Source organism: Lissotriton vulgaris, unplaced genomic scaffold (assembly GCF_964263255.1).
Source record: "Lissotriton vulgaris unplaced genomic scaffold, aLisVul1.2 SCAFFOLD_688, whole genome shotgun sequence".
NCBI lineage: Eukaryota > Metazoa > Chordata > Amphibia > Caudata > Salamandridae > Lissotriton > Lissotriton vulgaris.
The window spans coordinates 52,937-69,867 of NW_028243991.1; the positions used below are offsets into that span (position 1 = coordinate 52,937).

At 52.9% G+C, this 16,931-nt stretch overlaps 1 protein-coding gene across 1 annotated transcript in view; it reads left to right on the forward strand.

Annotated features, from left to right (window-relative positions):
* LOC147668182 (tripartite motif-containing protein 26-like) overlaps positions 1-16,931 on the forward strand; it is a 326,889-nt gene that overhangs the window by 19,430 nt on the left and 290,528 nt on the right. The window lies entirely within an intron of this gene.

A 16,931-nucleotide genomic window follows, 5' to 3' on the forward strand; every position in this document is an offset into this window, starting at 1 on the left:
CCACTGCCATCACCCTCACCCTTATCTGTCACAGCCCTCTTTCATCACCCACTGCCATCACCCTCATCCTTATCTGTCACAGCCCTCTTTCATCACCCACTGCCATCACCCTCATCCTTACCTGTCACAGCCCTCTTACACCACCCACTGCCATCACCCTCATCCTTATCTGTCACAGCCCTCTTTCATCACACCCACTGCCATCACCCTCACCCTTATCTGTCACAGCCCTCTTTCATCACCCACTGCCATCACCCTCACCCTTATCTGTCACAGCCCTCTTTCATCACCCACTGCCATCACCCTCATCCTTATCTGTCACAGCCCTCTTTCATCACACCCACTGCCATCACCCTCACCCTTATCTGTCACAGCCCTCTTTCATCACACCCACTGCCATCACCCTCATCCTTATCTGTCACAGCCCTCTTTCATCACACCCACTGCCATCACCCTCATCCTTATCTGTCAAATCCCTCTTTCATCACCCACTGCCATCACCCTCATCCTTACCTGTCACAGCCCTCTTACACCACCCACTGCCATCACCCTCATCCTTATCTGTCACAGCCCTCTTTCATCACACCCACTGCCATCACCCTCACCCTTATCTGTCACAGCCCTCTTTCATCACCCACTGCCATCACCCTCACCCTTATCTGTCACAGCCCTCTTTCATCAACCACTGCCATCACCCTCATCCTTATCTGTCACAGCCCTTTTTCATCACACCCACTGCCATCACCCTCACCCTTATCTGTCACAGCCCTCTTTCATCACACCCACTGCCATCACCCTCATCCTTAGCTGTCACAGCCCTCTACCATCACCCACTGCCATCACCCTCATCCTTATCTATCATGGCCCTCTTTCATCACTCACTGCCACCACCCTCACCCTTATCTGTCACAGCCCTCTTTCATCACCCACTGCCATCACCCTCATCCTTATCTGTCACAGCCCTCTTTCATCACACCCACTGCCATCACCCTCATCCTTATCTGTCACAGCCCTCTTTCATCACCCACTGCCATCACCCTCATCCTTATCTGTCACAGCCCTCTTTCATCACTCACTGCCATCACCCTCATCCTTATCTGTCATAGTCCTCTTTCATCACACCCACTGCATCACCCTCATCCTTATCTGTCATAGTCCTCTTTCATCACACCCACCGCCATCACCCTCATCCTTATCTGTCACAGCCCTCTTTCATCACCCACTGCCATCACCCTCATCCTTATCTGTCACAGCCCTCTTCCATCACCCCCTGCCATCACCCTCACCCTTATCTGTCACAGCCCTCTTTCATCACCCACTGCCATCACCCTCATCCTTATCTATCATGGCCCTCTTTCATCACCCACTGCCACCACCCTCACCCTTATCTGTCACAGCCCTCTTTCATCACCCACTGCCATCACCCTCATCCTTATCTGTCACATCCCTCTTTCATCACACCCACTGCCATCACCCTCATCCTTATCTGTCACAGCCCTCTTTCATCACCCACTGCCACCCCCCTCATCCTTATCTGTCACGGCCCTCTTTCATCACCCACTGCCATCACCCTCATCCTTATCTGTCACCGCCCTCTTTCATCACACCCACTGCATCACCCTCATCCTTATCTGTCACAGCCCTCTTTCATCACCCACTGCCATCACCCTCACCCTTATCTGTCACAGCCCTCTTTCATCACCCACTGCCATCACCCTCATCCTTATCTGTTACAGCCCTCTTTCATCACACCCACTGCCATCACCCTCATCCTTACCTGTCACAGCCCTCTTACACCACCCACTGCCATCACCCTCATCCTTATCTGTCACAGCCCTCTTTCATCACCCACTGCCATCACCCTCATCCTTATCTGTCACAGCCCTCTTTCATCACACCCACTGCCATCACCCTCATCCTTATCTGTCACAGCCCTCTTTCATCACCCACTGCCATCATCCTCATCCTTACCTGTCACAGCCCTCTTTCACACCCACTGCTATCACCCTCATCCTTATCTGTCATAGTCCTCTTTCATCACACCCACTGCCATCACCCTCATCCTTATCTGTCACAGCCCTCTTCCATCACCCACTGCCATCACCCTCACCCTTATCTGTCACAGCCCTCTTTCATCACCCACTGCCATCACCCTCACCCTTATCTGTCACAGCCCTCTTTCATCACCCACTGCCATCACCCTCATCCTTATCTGTCACAGCCCTCTTTCATCACCCGCTGCCATCACCCTCACCCTTATCTGTCACAGCCCTCTTTCATCACCCACTGCCATCACCCTCATCCTTATCTGTCACAGCCCTCTTTCATCACCCACTGCCCACACCCTCACCCTTATCATTCATGGGAACTCTTCCATCACCCACTGCCATCATCCTCATCCTTACCTGTCACAGCGCTCTTTCATCACCGATTGCCATCACCCTCATCCTTATCTGTCACAGCCCTCTTTCATCACACCCACTGCCATCACCCTCATCCTTACCTGTCACAGCCCTCTTTCATCACACCCACTGCCATCACCCTCATCCTTACCTGTCACAGCCCTCTTACACCACCCACTGCCATCACCCTCATCCTTATCTGTCACAGCCCTCTTTCATCACCCACTGCCATCACCCTCACCCTTATCTGTCACAGCCCTCTTTCATCACCCACTGCCATCACCCTCATCCTTATCTGTCACAGCCCTCTTTCATCACCCACTGCCCGCACCCTCACCCTTATCTATCATGGGAACTCTTCCATCACCCACTGCCATCATCCTCATCCTTACCTGTCACAGCGCTCTTTCATCACCGATTGCCATCACCCTCATCCTTATCTGTCACAGCCCTCTTTCATCACCCACTGCCATCACCCTCACCCTTATCTATCATGGGAACTCTTCCATCACCCGCTGCCATCACCCTCACCCTTATCTGTTGCAGCCCTATTTCATCACCCACTGCCACCACCCTCATCCTTATCTGTCACAGCCCTCTTTCATCACCCGCTGCCATCACCCTCACCCTTGTCTGTCACAGCCCTCTTTCATCACCCACTGCTACACCCTCACCCTTATCTATCATGGGAACTCTTCCATCACCCGCTGCCATCACCCTCACCCTTATCTGTCGCAGCCCTATTTCATCACCCACTGCCACCACCCTCATCCTTATCTGTCACAGCCCTCTTTCATCACACCCACTGCCATCACCCTCATCCTTATCTGTCAAATCCCTCTTTCATCACCCACTGCCATCACCCTCATCCTTATCTGTCAAAGCCCTCTTTCATCACCCACTGCCATCACCCTCATCCTTACCTGTCACAGCCCTCTTACACCACCCACTGCCATCACCCTCATCCTTATCTGTCACAGCCCTCTTTCATCACCCACTGCCATCACCCTCACCCTTATCTGTCACAGCCCTCTTTCATCACCCACTGCCATCACCCTCATCCTTATCTGTCACAGCCCTCTTTCATCACCCACTGCCTTCACCCTCCCCCTTATCTGTCACAGCCCTCTTTCATCACCCACTGCCATCACCCTCACCCTTATCTGTCACAGCCCTCTTTCATCACCCACTGCCATCACCCTCATCCTTATCTGTCACAGCCCTCTTCCATCACCCCACTGCCATCACCCTCATCCTTATCTGTCACAGCCCTCTTTCATCACCCACTGCCATCACCCTCATCCTTATCTGTCACAGCCCTCTTTCATCACCCACTGCCATCACCCTCATCCTTATCTGTCACAGCCCTCTTTCATCACCCATTGCCATCATCCTCATCCTTATCTGTCACAGCGCTCTTTCATCACCCACTGCCATCACCCTCATCCTTACCTGTCACAGCCCTCTTACACCACCCACTGCCATCACCCTCATCCTTACCTGTCACAGCCCTCTTACACCACCCACTGCCATCACCCTCATCCTTATCTGTCACAGCCCTCTTTCATCACCCACTGCCATCACCCTCATCCTCATCTGTCACAGCCCTCTTTCATCACCCACTGCCATCACCCTCATCCTTACCTGTCACAGCCCTCTTTCATCACACCCACTGCCATCACCCTCATCCTTCTCTGTCACAGCCCTCTTTCATCACCCACTGCCATCACCCTCATCCTTATCTGTCACGGCCCTCTTTCATCACCCACTGCCATCACCCTCATCCTTATCTGTCACCGCCCTCTTTCATCACACCCACTGCATCACCCTCATCCTTATCTGTCATAGTCCTCTTTCATCACACCCACTGCCATCACCCTCACCCTTATCTGTCACAGCCCTCTTTCATCACACCCACTGCCATCACCCTCATCCTTATCTGTCACAGCCCTCTTCCATCACCCCACTGCCATCACCCTCATCCTTATCTGTCACAGCCCTCTTTCATCACCCACTGCCAACACCCTCATCCTTATCTGTCACAGCCCTCTTTCATCACCCACTGCCATCACCCTCATCCTTATCTGTCACAGCCCTCTTTCATCACCCACTGCCATCACCCTCACCCGTATCTGTCACAGCCCTCTATCATCACCCTCTGCATCACCCTCATCCTTATCTGTCACCGCCCTCTTTCCTCACCCACTGCCATCACCCTCATCCTTATCTGTCACAGCCCTCTTCCATCACCCCACTGCCATCACCCTCATCCTTATCTGTCACAGCCCTCTTTCATCACCCACTGCCATCACCCTCATCCTTATCTGTCACAGCCCTCTTTCATCACCCACTGCCATCACCCTCATCCTTATCTGTCACAGCCCTCTTTCATCACACACTGCCATCACCCTCACCCTTATCTGTCACAGCCCTCTTTCATCACCCACTGCCATCACCCTCACCCTTATATGTCACAGCCATCTTTCATCACCCACTGCCATCACCCTCACCCTTATCTGTCACAGCCCTCTTTCATCACCCACTGCATCACCCTCACCCTTATCTGTCACAGCCCTCTTTCATCACCCACTGCCATCACCCTCATCCTTATCTGTCACAGCCCTCTTTCATCACCCACTGCCATCACCCTCACCCTTATCTGTCACAGCCCTCTTTCATCACCCACTGCCATCACCCTCATCCTTATCTGTCCCAGCCCTCTTTCATCACACCCACTGCCATCACCCTCATCCTTATCTGTCACAGCCCTCTTTCATCACACCCACTGCCATCACCCTCATCCTTATCTGTCAAATCCCTCTTTCATCACCCACTGCCATCACCCTCATCCTTACCTGTCACAGCCCTCTTACACCACCCACTGCCATCACCCTCATCCTTATCTGTCACAGCCCTCTTTCATCACACCCACTGCCATCACCCTCACCCTTATCTGTCACAGCCCTCTTTCATCACCCACTGCCATCACCCTCACCCTTATCTGTCACAGCCCTCTTTCATCACCCACTGCCATCACCCTCATCCTTATCTGTCACAGCCCTCTTTCATCACACCCACTGCCATCACCCTCACCCTTATCTGTCACAGCCCTCTTTCATCACACCCACTGCCATCACCCTCATCCTTATCTGTCACAGCCCTCTTTCATCACACCCACTGCCATCACCCTCATCCTTATCTGTCAAATCCCTCTTTCATCACCCACTGCCATCACCCTCATCCTTACCTGTCACAGCCCTCTTACACCACCCACTGCCATCACCCTCATCCTTATCTGTCACAGCCCTCTTTCATCACACCCACTGCCATCACCCTCACCCTTATCTGTCACAGCCCTCTTTCATCACCCACTGCCATCACCCTCACCCTTATCTGTCACAGCCCTCTTTCATCAACCACTGCCATCACCCTCATCCTTATCTGTCACAGCCCTTTTTCATCACACCCACTGCCATCACCCTCACCCTTATCTGTCACAGCCCTCTTTCATCACACCCACTGCCATCACCCTCATCCTTAGCTGTCACAGCCCTCTACCATCACCCACTGCCATCACCCTCATCCTTATCTATCATGGCCCTCTTTCATCACTCACTGCCACCACCCTCACCCTTATCTGTCACAGCCCTCTTTCATCACCCACTGCCATCACCCTCATCCTTATCTGTCACAGCCCTCTTTCATCACACCCACTGCCATCACCCTCATCCTTATCTGTCACAGCCCTCTTTCATCACCCACTGCCATCACCCTCATCCTTATCTGTCACAGCCCTCTTTCATCACTCACTGCCATCACCCTCATCCTTATCTGTCATAGTCCTCTTTCATCACACCCACTGCATCACCCTCATCCTTATCTGTCATAGTCCTCTTTCATCACACCCACCGCCATCACCCTCATCCTTATCTGTCACAGCCCTCTTTCATCACCCACTGCCATCACCCTCATCCTTATCTGTCACAGCCCTCTTCCATCACCCCCTGCCATCACCCTCACCCTTATCTGTCACAGCCCTCTTTCATCACCCACTGCCATCACCCTCATCCTTATCTATCATGGCCCTCTTTCATCACCCACTGCCACCACCCTCACCCTTATCTGTCACAGCCCTCTTTCATCACCCACTGCCATCACCCTCATCCTTATCTGTCACATCCCTCTTTCATCACACCCACTGCCATCACCCTCATCCTTATCTGTCACAGCCCTCTTTCATCACCCACTGCCACCCCCCTCATCCTTATCTGTCACGGCCCTCTTTCATCACCCACTGCCATCACCCTCATCCTTATCTGTCACCGCCCTCTTTCATCACACCCACTGCATCACCCTCATCCTTATCTGTCACAGCCCTCTTTCATCACCCACTGCCATCACCCTCACCCTTATCTGTCACAGCCCTCTTTCATCACCCACTGCCATCACCCTCATCCTTATCTGTTACAGCCCTCTTTCATCACACCCACTGCCATCACCCTCATCCTTACCTGTCACAGCCCTCTTACACCACCCACTGCCATCACCCTCATCCTTATCTGTCACAGCCCTCTTTCATCACCCACTGCCATCACCCTCATCCTTATCTGTCACAGCCCTCTTTCATCACACCCACTGCCATCACCCTCATCCTTATCTGTCACAGCCCTCTTTCATCACCCACTGCCATCATCCTCATCCTTACCTGTCACAGCCCTCTTTCACACCCACTGCTATCACCCTCATCCTTATCTGTCATAGTCCTCTTTCATCACACCCACTGCCATCACCCTCATCCTTATCTGTCACAGCCCTCTTCCATCACCCACTGCCATCACCCTCACCCTTATCTGTCACAGCCCTCTTTCATCACCCACTGCCATCACCCTCACCCTTATCTGTCACAGCCCTCTTTCATCACCCACTGCCATCACCCTCATCCTTATCTGTCACAGCCCTCTTTCATCACCCGCTGCCATCACCCTCACCCTTATCTGTCACAGCCCTCTTTCATCACCCACTGCCATCACCCTCATCCTTATCTGTCACAGCCCTCTTTCATCACCCACTGCCATCACCCTCACCTTATCTATCATGGGAACTCTTCCATCACCCACTGCCATCATCCTCATCCTTACCTGTCACAGCGCTCTTTCATCACCGATTGCCATCACCCTCATCCTTATCTGTCACAGCCCTCTTTCATCACACCCACTGCCATCACCCTCATCCTTACCTGTCACAGCCCTCTTTCATCACACCCACTGCCATCACCCTCATCCTTACCTGTCACAGCCCTCTTACACCACCCACTGCCATCACCCTCATCCTTATCTGTCACAGCCCTCTTTCATCACCCACTGCCATCACCCTCACCCTTATCTGTCACAGCCCTCTTTCATCACCCACTGCCATCACCCTCATCCTTATCTGTCACAGCCCTCTTTCATCACCCACTGCCCGCACCCTCACCCTTATCTATCATGGGAACTCTTCCATCACCCACTGCCATCATCCTCATCCTTACCTGTCACAGCGCTCTTTCATCACCGATTGCCATCACCCTCATCCTTATCTGTCACAGCCCTCTTTCATCACACCCACTGCCATCACCCTCACCCTTATCTATCATGGGAACTCTTCCATCACCCGCTGCCATCACCCTCACCCTTATCTGTTGCAGCCCTATTTCATCACCCACTGCCACCACCCTCATCCTTATCTGTCACAGCCCTCTTTCATCACCCGCTGCCATCATCCTCACCCTTGTCTGTCACAGCCCTCTTTCATCACCCACTGCCATCACCCTCACCCTTATCTATCATGGGAACTCTTCCATCACCCGCTGCCATCACCCTCACCCTTATCTGTCGCAGCCCTATTTCATCACCCACTGCCACCACCCTCATCCTTATCTGTCAAAGCCCTCTTTCATCACACCCACTGCCATCACCCTCATCCTTATCTGTCAAATCCCTCTTTCATCACCCACTGCCATCACCCTCATCCTTATCTGTCAAAGCCCTCTTTCATCACCCACTGCCATCACCCTCATCCTTATCTGTCAAAGCCCTCTTTCATCACCCACTGCCATCACCCTCATCCTTACCTGTCACAGCCCTCTTACACCACCCACTGCCATCACCCTCATCCTTCTCTGTCACAGCCCTCTTTCATCACACCCACTGCCATCACCCTCACCCTTATCTGTCACAGCCCTCTTTCATCACCCACTGCCATCACCCTCACCCTTATCTGTCACAGCCCTCTTTCATCACCCACTGCCATCACCCTCATCCTTATCTGTCACAGCCCTCTTTCATCACCCACTGCCATCACCCTCATCCTTACCTGTCACAGCCCTCTTACACCACCCACTGCCATCACCCTCATCCTTATCTGTCACAGCCCTCTTTCATCACACCCACTGCCATCACCCTCACCCTTATCTGTCACAGCCCTCTTTCATCACCCACTGCCATCACCCTCACCCTTATCTGTCACAGCCCTCTTTCATCACCCACTGCCATCACCCTCATCCTTATCTGTCACAGCCCTCTTTCATCACACCCACTGCCATCACCCTCACCCTTATCTGTCACAGCCCTCTTTCATCACACCCACTGCCATCACCCTCATCCTTATCTGTCACAGCCCTCTTTCATCACACCCACTGCCATCACCCTCATCCTTATCTGTCAAATCCCTCTTTCATCACCCACTGCCATCACCCTCATCCTTACCTGTCACAGCCCTCTTACACCACCCACTGCCATCACCCTCATCCTTATCTGTCACAGCCCTCTTTCATCACACCCACTGCCATCACCCTCACCCTTATCTGTCACAGCCCTCTTTCATCACCCACTGCCATCACCCTCACCCTTATCTGTCACAGCCCTCTTTCATCAACCACTGCCATCACCCTCATCCTTATCTGTCACAGCCCTTTTTCATCACACCCACTGCCATCACCCTCACCCTTATCTGTCACAGCCCTCTTTCATCACACCCACTGCCATCACCCTCATCCTTAGCTGTCACAGCCCTCTACCATCACCCACTGCCATCACCCTCATCCTTATCTATCATGGCCCTCTTTCATCACTCACTGCCACCACCCTCACCCTTATCTGTCACAGCCCTCTTTCATCACCCACTGCCATCACCCTCATCCTTATCTGTCACAGCCCTCTTTCATCACACCCACTGCCATCACCCTCATCCTTATCTGTCACAGCCCTCTTTCATCACCCACTGCCATCACCCTCATCCTTATCTGTCACAGCCCTCTTTCATCACTCACTGCCATCACCCTCATCCTTATCTGTCATAGTCCTCTTTCATCACACCCACTGCATCACCCTCATCCTTATCTGTCATAGTCCTCTTTCATCACACCCACCGCCATCACCCTCATCCTTATCTGTCACAGCCCTCTTTCATCACCCACTGCCATCACCCTCATCCTTATCTGTCACAGCCCTCTTCCATCACCCCCTGCCATCACCCTCACCCTTATCTGTCACAGCCCTCTTTCATCACCCACTGCCATCACCCTCATCCTTATCTATCATGGCCCTCTTTCATCACCCACTGCCACCACCCTCACCCTTATCTGTCACAGCCCTCTTTCATCACCCACTGCCATCACCCTCATCCTTATCTGTCACATCCCTCTTTCATCACACCCACTGCCATCACCCTCATCCTTATCTGTCACAGCCCTCTTTCATCACCCACTGCCACCCCCCTCATCCTTATCTGTCACGGCCCTCTTTCATCACCCACTGCCATCACCCTCATCCTTATCTGTCACCGCCCTCTTTCATCACACCCACTGCATCACCCTCATCCTTATCTGTCACAGCCCTCTTTCATCACCCACTGCCATCACCCTCACCCTTATCTGTCACAGCCCTCTTTCATCACCCACTGCCATCACCCTCATCCTTATCTGTTACAGCCCTCTTTCATCACACCCACTGCCATCACCCTCATCCTTACCTGTCACAGCCCTCTTACACCACCCACTGCCATCACCCTCATCCTTATCTGTCACAGCCCTCTTTCATCACCCACTGCCATCACCCTCATCCTTATCTGTCACAGCCCTCTTTCATCACACCCACTGCCATCACCCTCATCCTTATCTGTCACAGCCCTCTTTCATCACCCACTGCCATCATCCTCATCCTTACCTGTCACAGCCCTCTTTCACACCCACTGCTATCACCCTCATCCTTATCTGTCATAGTCCTCTTTCATCACACCCACTGCCATCACCCTCATCCTTATCTGTCACAGCCCTCTTCCATCACCCACTGCCATCACCCTCACCCTTATCTGTCACAGCCCTCTTTCATCACCCACTGCCATCACCCTCACCCTTATCTGTCACAGCCCTCTTTCATCACCCACTGCCATCACCCTCATCCTTATCTGTCACAGCCCTCTTTCATCACCCGCTGCCATCACCCTCACCCTTATCTGTCACAGCCCTCTTTCATCACCCACTGCCATCACCCTCATCCTTATCTGTCACAGCCCTCTTTCATCACCCACTGCCATCACCCTCACCTTATCTATCATGGGAACTCTTCCATCACCCACTGCCATCATCCTCATCCTTACCTGTCACAGCGCTCTTTCATCACCGATTGCCATCACCCTCATCCTTATCTGTCACAGCCCTCTTTCATCACACCCACTGCCATCACCCTCATCCTTACCTGTCACAGCCCTCTTTCATCACACCCACTGCCATCACCCTCATCCTTACCTGTCACAGCCCTCTTACACCACCCACTGCCATCACCCTCATCCTTATCTGTCACAGCCCTCTTTCATCACCCACTGCCATCACCCTCACCCTTATCTGTCACAGCCCTCTTTCATCACCCACTGCCATCACCCTCATCCTTATCTGTCACAGCCCTCTTTCATCACCCACTGCCCGCACCCTCACCCTTATCTATCATGGGAACTCTTCCATCACCCACTGCCATCATCCTCATCCTTACCTGTCACAGCGCTCTTTCATCACCGATTGCCATCACCCTCATCCTTATCTGTCACAGCCCTCTTTCATCACCCACTGCCATCACCCTCACCCTTATCTATCATGGGAACTCTTCCATCACCCGCTGCCATCACCCTCACCCTTATCTGTTGCAGCCCTATTTCATCACCCACTGCCACCACCCTCATCCTTATCTGTCACAGCCCTCTTTCATCACCCGCTGCCATCATCCTCACCCTTGTCTGTCACAGCCCTCTTTCATCACCCACTGCCATCACCCTCACCCTTATCTATCATGGGAACTCTTCCATCACCCGCTGCCATCACCCTCACCCTTATCTGTCGCAGCCCTATTTCATCACCCACTGCCACCACCCTCATCCTTATCTGTCAAAGCCCTCTTTCATCACACCCACTGCCATCACCCTCATCCTTATCTGTCAAATCCCTCTTTCATCACCCACTGCCATCACCCTCATCCTTATCTGTCAAAGCCCTCTTTCATCACCCACTGCCATCACCCTCATCCTTATCTGTCAAAGCCCTCTTTCATCACCCACTGCCATCACCCTCATCCTTACCTGTCACAGCCCTCTTACACCACCCACTGCCATCACCCTCATCCTTATCTGTCACAGCCCTCTTTCATCACACCCACTGCCATCACCCTCACCCTTATCTGTCACAGCCCTCTTTCATCACCCACTGCCATCACCCTCACCCTTATCTGTCACAGCCCTCTTTCATCACCCACTGCCATCACCCTCATCCTTATCTGTCACAGCCCTCTTTCATCACCCACTGCCTTCACCCTCCCCCTTATCTGTCACAGCCCTCTTTCATCACCCACTGCCATCACCCTCACCCTTATCTGTCACAGCCCTCTTTCATCACCCACTGCCATCACCCTCATCCTTATCTTTCACAGCCCTCTTCCATCACCCCACTGCCATCACCCTCATCCTTATCTGTCACAGCCCTCTTTCATCACCCACTGCCATCACCCTCATCCTTATCTGTCACAGCCCTCTTTCATCACCCACTGCCATCACCCTCATCCTTATCTGTCACAGCCCTCTTTCATCACCCATTGCCATCATCCTCATCCTTATCTGTCACAGCGCTCTTTCATCACCCACTGCCATCACCCTCATCCTTACCTGTCACAGCCCTCTTACACCACCCACTGCCATCACCCTCATCCTTACCTGTCACAGCCCTCTTACACCACCCACTGCCATCACCCTCATCCTTATCTGTCACAGCCCTCTTTCATCACCCACTGCCATCACCCTCATCCTCATCTGTCACAGCCCTCTTTCATCACCCACTGCCATCACCCTCATCCTTACCTGTCACAGCCCTCTTTCATCACACCCACTGCCATCACCCTCATCCTTCTCTGTCACAGCCCTCTTTCATCACCCACTGCCATCACCCTCATCCTTATCTGTCACGGCTCTCTTTCATCACCCACTGCCATCACCCTCATCCTTATCTGTCACCGCCCTCTTTCATCACACCCACTGCATCACCCTCATCCTTATCTGTCATAGTCCTCTTTCATCACACCCACCGCCATCACCCTCACCCTTATCTGTCACAGCCCTCTTTCATCACACCCACTGCCATCACCCTCATCCTTATCTGTCACAGCCCTCTTCCATCACCCCACTGCCATCACCCTCATCCTTATCTGTCACAGCCCTCTTTCATCACCCACTGCCAACACCCTCATCCTTATCTGTCACAGCCCTCTTTCATCACCCACTGCCATCACCCTCATCCTTATCTGTCACAGCCCTCTTTCATCACCCACTGCCATCACCCTCACCCGTATCTGTCACAGCCCTCTATCATCACCCTCTGCATCACCCTCATCCTTATCTGTCACAGCCCTCTTTCCTCACCCACTGCCATCACCCTCATCCTTATCTGTCACAGCCCTCTTCCATCACCCCACTGCCATCACCCTCATCCTTATCTGTCACAGCCCTCTTTCATCACCCACTGCCATCACCCTCATCCTTATCTGTCACAGCCCTCTTTCATCACCCACTGCCATCACCCTCATCCTTATCTGTCACAGCCCTCTTTCATCACCCACTGCCATCACCCTCACCCTTATCTGTCACAGCCCTCTTTCATCACCCACTGCCATCACCCTCACCCTTATCTGTCACAGCCATCTTTCATCACCCACTGCCATCACCCTCACCCTTATCTGTCACAGCCCTCTTTCATCACCCACTGCATCACCCTCACCCTTATCTGTCACAGCCCTCTTTCATCACCCACTGCCATCACCCTCATCCTTATCTGTCACAGCCCTCTTTCATCACCCACTGCCATCACCCTCACCCTTATCTGTCACAGCCCTCTTTCATCACCCACTGCCATCACCCTCATCCTTATCTGTCACAGCCCTCTTTCATCACACCCACTGCCATCACCCTCATCCTTACCTGTCACAGCCCTCTTACACCACCCACTGCCATCACCCTCATCCTTATCTGTCACAGCCCTCTTTCATCACCCACTGCCATCACCCTCATCCTTATCTGTCACAGCCCTCTTTCATCACACCCACTGCCATCACCCTCATCCTTATCTGTCACAGCCCTCTTTCATCACCCACTGCCATCATCCTCATCCTTACCTGTCACAGCCCTCTTTCACACCCACTGCTATCACCCTCATCCTTATCTGTCATAGTCCTCTTTCATCACACCCACTGCCATCACCCTCATCCTTATCTGTCACAGCCCTCTTCCATCACCCACTTCCATCACCCTCACCCTTATCTGTCACAGCCCTCTTTCATCACCCACTGCCATCACCCTCACCCTTATCTGTCACAGCCATCTTTCATCACCCACTGCCATCACCCTCATCCTTATCTGTCACAGCCCTCTTTCATCACCCGCTGCCATCACCCTCACCCTTATCTGTCACAGCCCTCTTTCATCACCCACTGCCATCACCCTCATCCTTATCTGTCACAGCCTTCTTTCACCACCCACTGCCATCACCCTCATCCTTATCTGTCACAGCCCTCTTTCACCACCCACTGCCATCACCCTCATCCTTTTCTGTCACAGTCGTCTTTCATCACCCACTGCCATCACCCTCATCCTTATCTGTCACAGCCCTCTTTCATCACCCACTGCCCGCACCCTCACCCTTATCTATCATGGGAACTCTTCCATCACCCGCTGCCATCACCCTCACCCTTATCTGTCACAGCCCTCTTTCATCACCCACTGCCATCACCCTCACCCTTATCTATCATGGGAACTCTTCCATCACACGCTGCCATCACCCTCACCCTTATCTGTCACAGCCCTCTTTCATCACCCACTGCCATCACCCTCACCCTTATCTGTCACAGCCCTCTTTCATCACCCACTGCCATCACCCTCACCCTTATCTGTCACAGCCCTCTGTCATCACCCACTGCCATCACCCTCATCCTTATCTGTCACAGCCCTCTTTCATCACCCACTGCCCGCACCCTCACCCTTATCTATCATGGGAACTCTTCCATCACCCACTGCCATCATCCTCATCCTTACCTGTCACAGCGCTCTTTCATCACCGATTGCCATCACCCTCATCCTTATCTGTCACAGCCCTCTTTCATCACCCACTGCCATCACCCTCACACTTATCTATCATGGGAACTCTTCCATCACCCGCTGCCATCACCCTCACCCTTATCTGTTGCAGCCCTATTTCATCACCCACTGCCACCACCCTCATCCTTATCTGTCACAGCCCTCTTTCATCACCCGCTGCCATCACCCTCACCCTTGTCTGTCACAGCCCTCTTTCATCACCCACTGCCATCACCCTCACCCTTATCTATCATGGGAACTCTTCCATCACCCGCTGCCATCACCCTCACCCTTATCTGTCGCAGCCCTATTTCATCACCCACTGCCACCACCCTCATCCTTATCTGTCACAGCCCTCTTTCATCACACCCACTGCCATCACCCTCATCCTTATCTGTCAAATCCCTCTTTCATCACCCACTGCCATCACCCTCATCCTTATCTGTCAAAGCCCTCTTTCATCACCCACTGCCATCACCCTCATCCTTATCTGTCAAAGCCCTCTTTCATCACCCACTGCCATCACCCTCATCCTTACCTGTCACAGCCCTCTTACACCACCCACTGCCATCACCCTCATCCTTATCTGTCACAGCCCTCTTTCATCACACCCACTGCCATCACCCTCACCCTTATCTGTCACAGCCCTCTTTCATCACCCACTGCCATCACCCTCACCCTTATCTGTCACAGCCCTCTTTCATCACCCACTGCCATCACCCTCATCCTTATCTGTCACAGCCCTCTTTCATCACCCACTGCCTTCACCCTCCCCCTTATCTGTCACAGCCCTCTTTCATCACCCACTGCCATCACCCTCACCCTTATCTGTCACAGCCCTCTTTCATCACCCACTGCCATCACCCTCATCCTTATCTGTCACAGCCATCTTTCATCACCCACTGCCATCACCCTCACCCTTATCTGTCACAGCCCTCTTTCATCACCCACTGCATCACCCTCACCCTTATCTGTCACAGCCCTCTTTCATCACCCACTGCCATCACCCTCATCCTTATCTGTCAGAGCCCTCTTTCATCACCCACTGCATCACCCTCATCCTTACCTGTCACAGCCCTCTTTCATCACCCACTCCCATCACCCTCATCCTTACCTGTCACAGCCCTCTTACACCACCCACTGCCATCACCCTCATCCTTACCTGTCACAGCCCTCTTTCATCACCCACTGCATCACCCTCACCCTTATCTGTCACAGCCCTCTTTCATCACCCACTGCCATCACCCTCATCCGTATCTGTCACAGCCCTCTTTCATCACCCACTGCCATCACCCTCATCCTTACCTGTCACAGCCCTCTTTCATCACCCACTGCCATCACCCTCATCCTTACCTGTCACAGCCCTCTTACACCACCCACTGCCATCACCCTCACCCTTATCTGTCACAGCCCTCTTTCATCACACCCACTGCCATCACCCTCATCCTTATCTGTCACAGCCCTCTTTCATCACCCACTGCCATCACCCTCATCCTTATCTGTCAGAGCCCTCTTTCATCACCCACTGCATCACCCTCATCCTTACCTGTCACAGCCCTCTTTCATCACCCACTGCCATCACCCTCATCCTTACCTGTCACAGCCCTCTTACACCACCCACTGCCATCACCCTCATCCTTATCTGTCACAGCCCTCTTTCATCACCCACTGCCATCACCCTCATCCTTATCTGTCACGGCCCTCTTTCATCACCCATCAGCCTTGTCTGTCACAGCCCTCTTTCATCACCCACTGCCATCACCCTCACCCTTATCTGTCACAGCCCTCTTTCATCACCCATTGACATCACCCTCACCCTTATCTGTCACAGCCCTCTTTCATCATCCCACTGCCATCACCCTCATCCTTATCTGTCACAGCCCTCTTTCA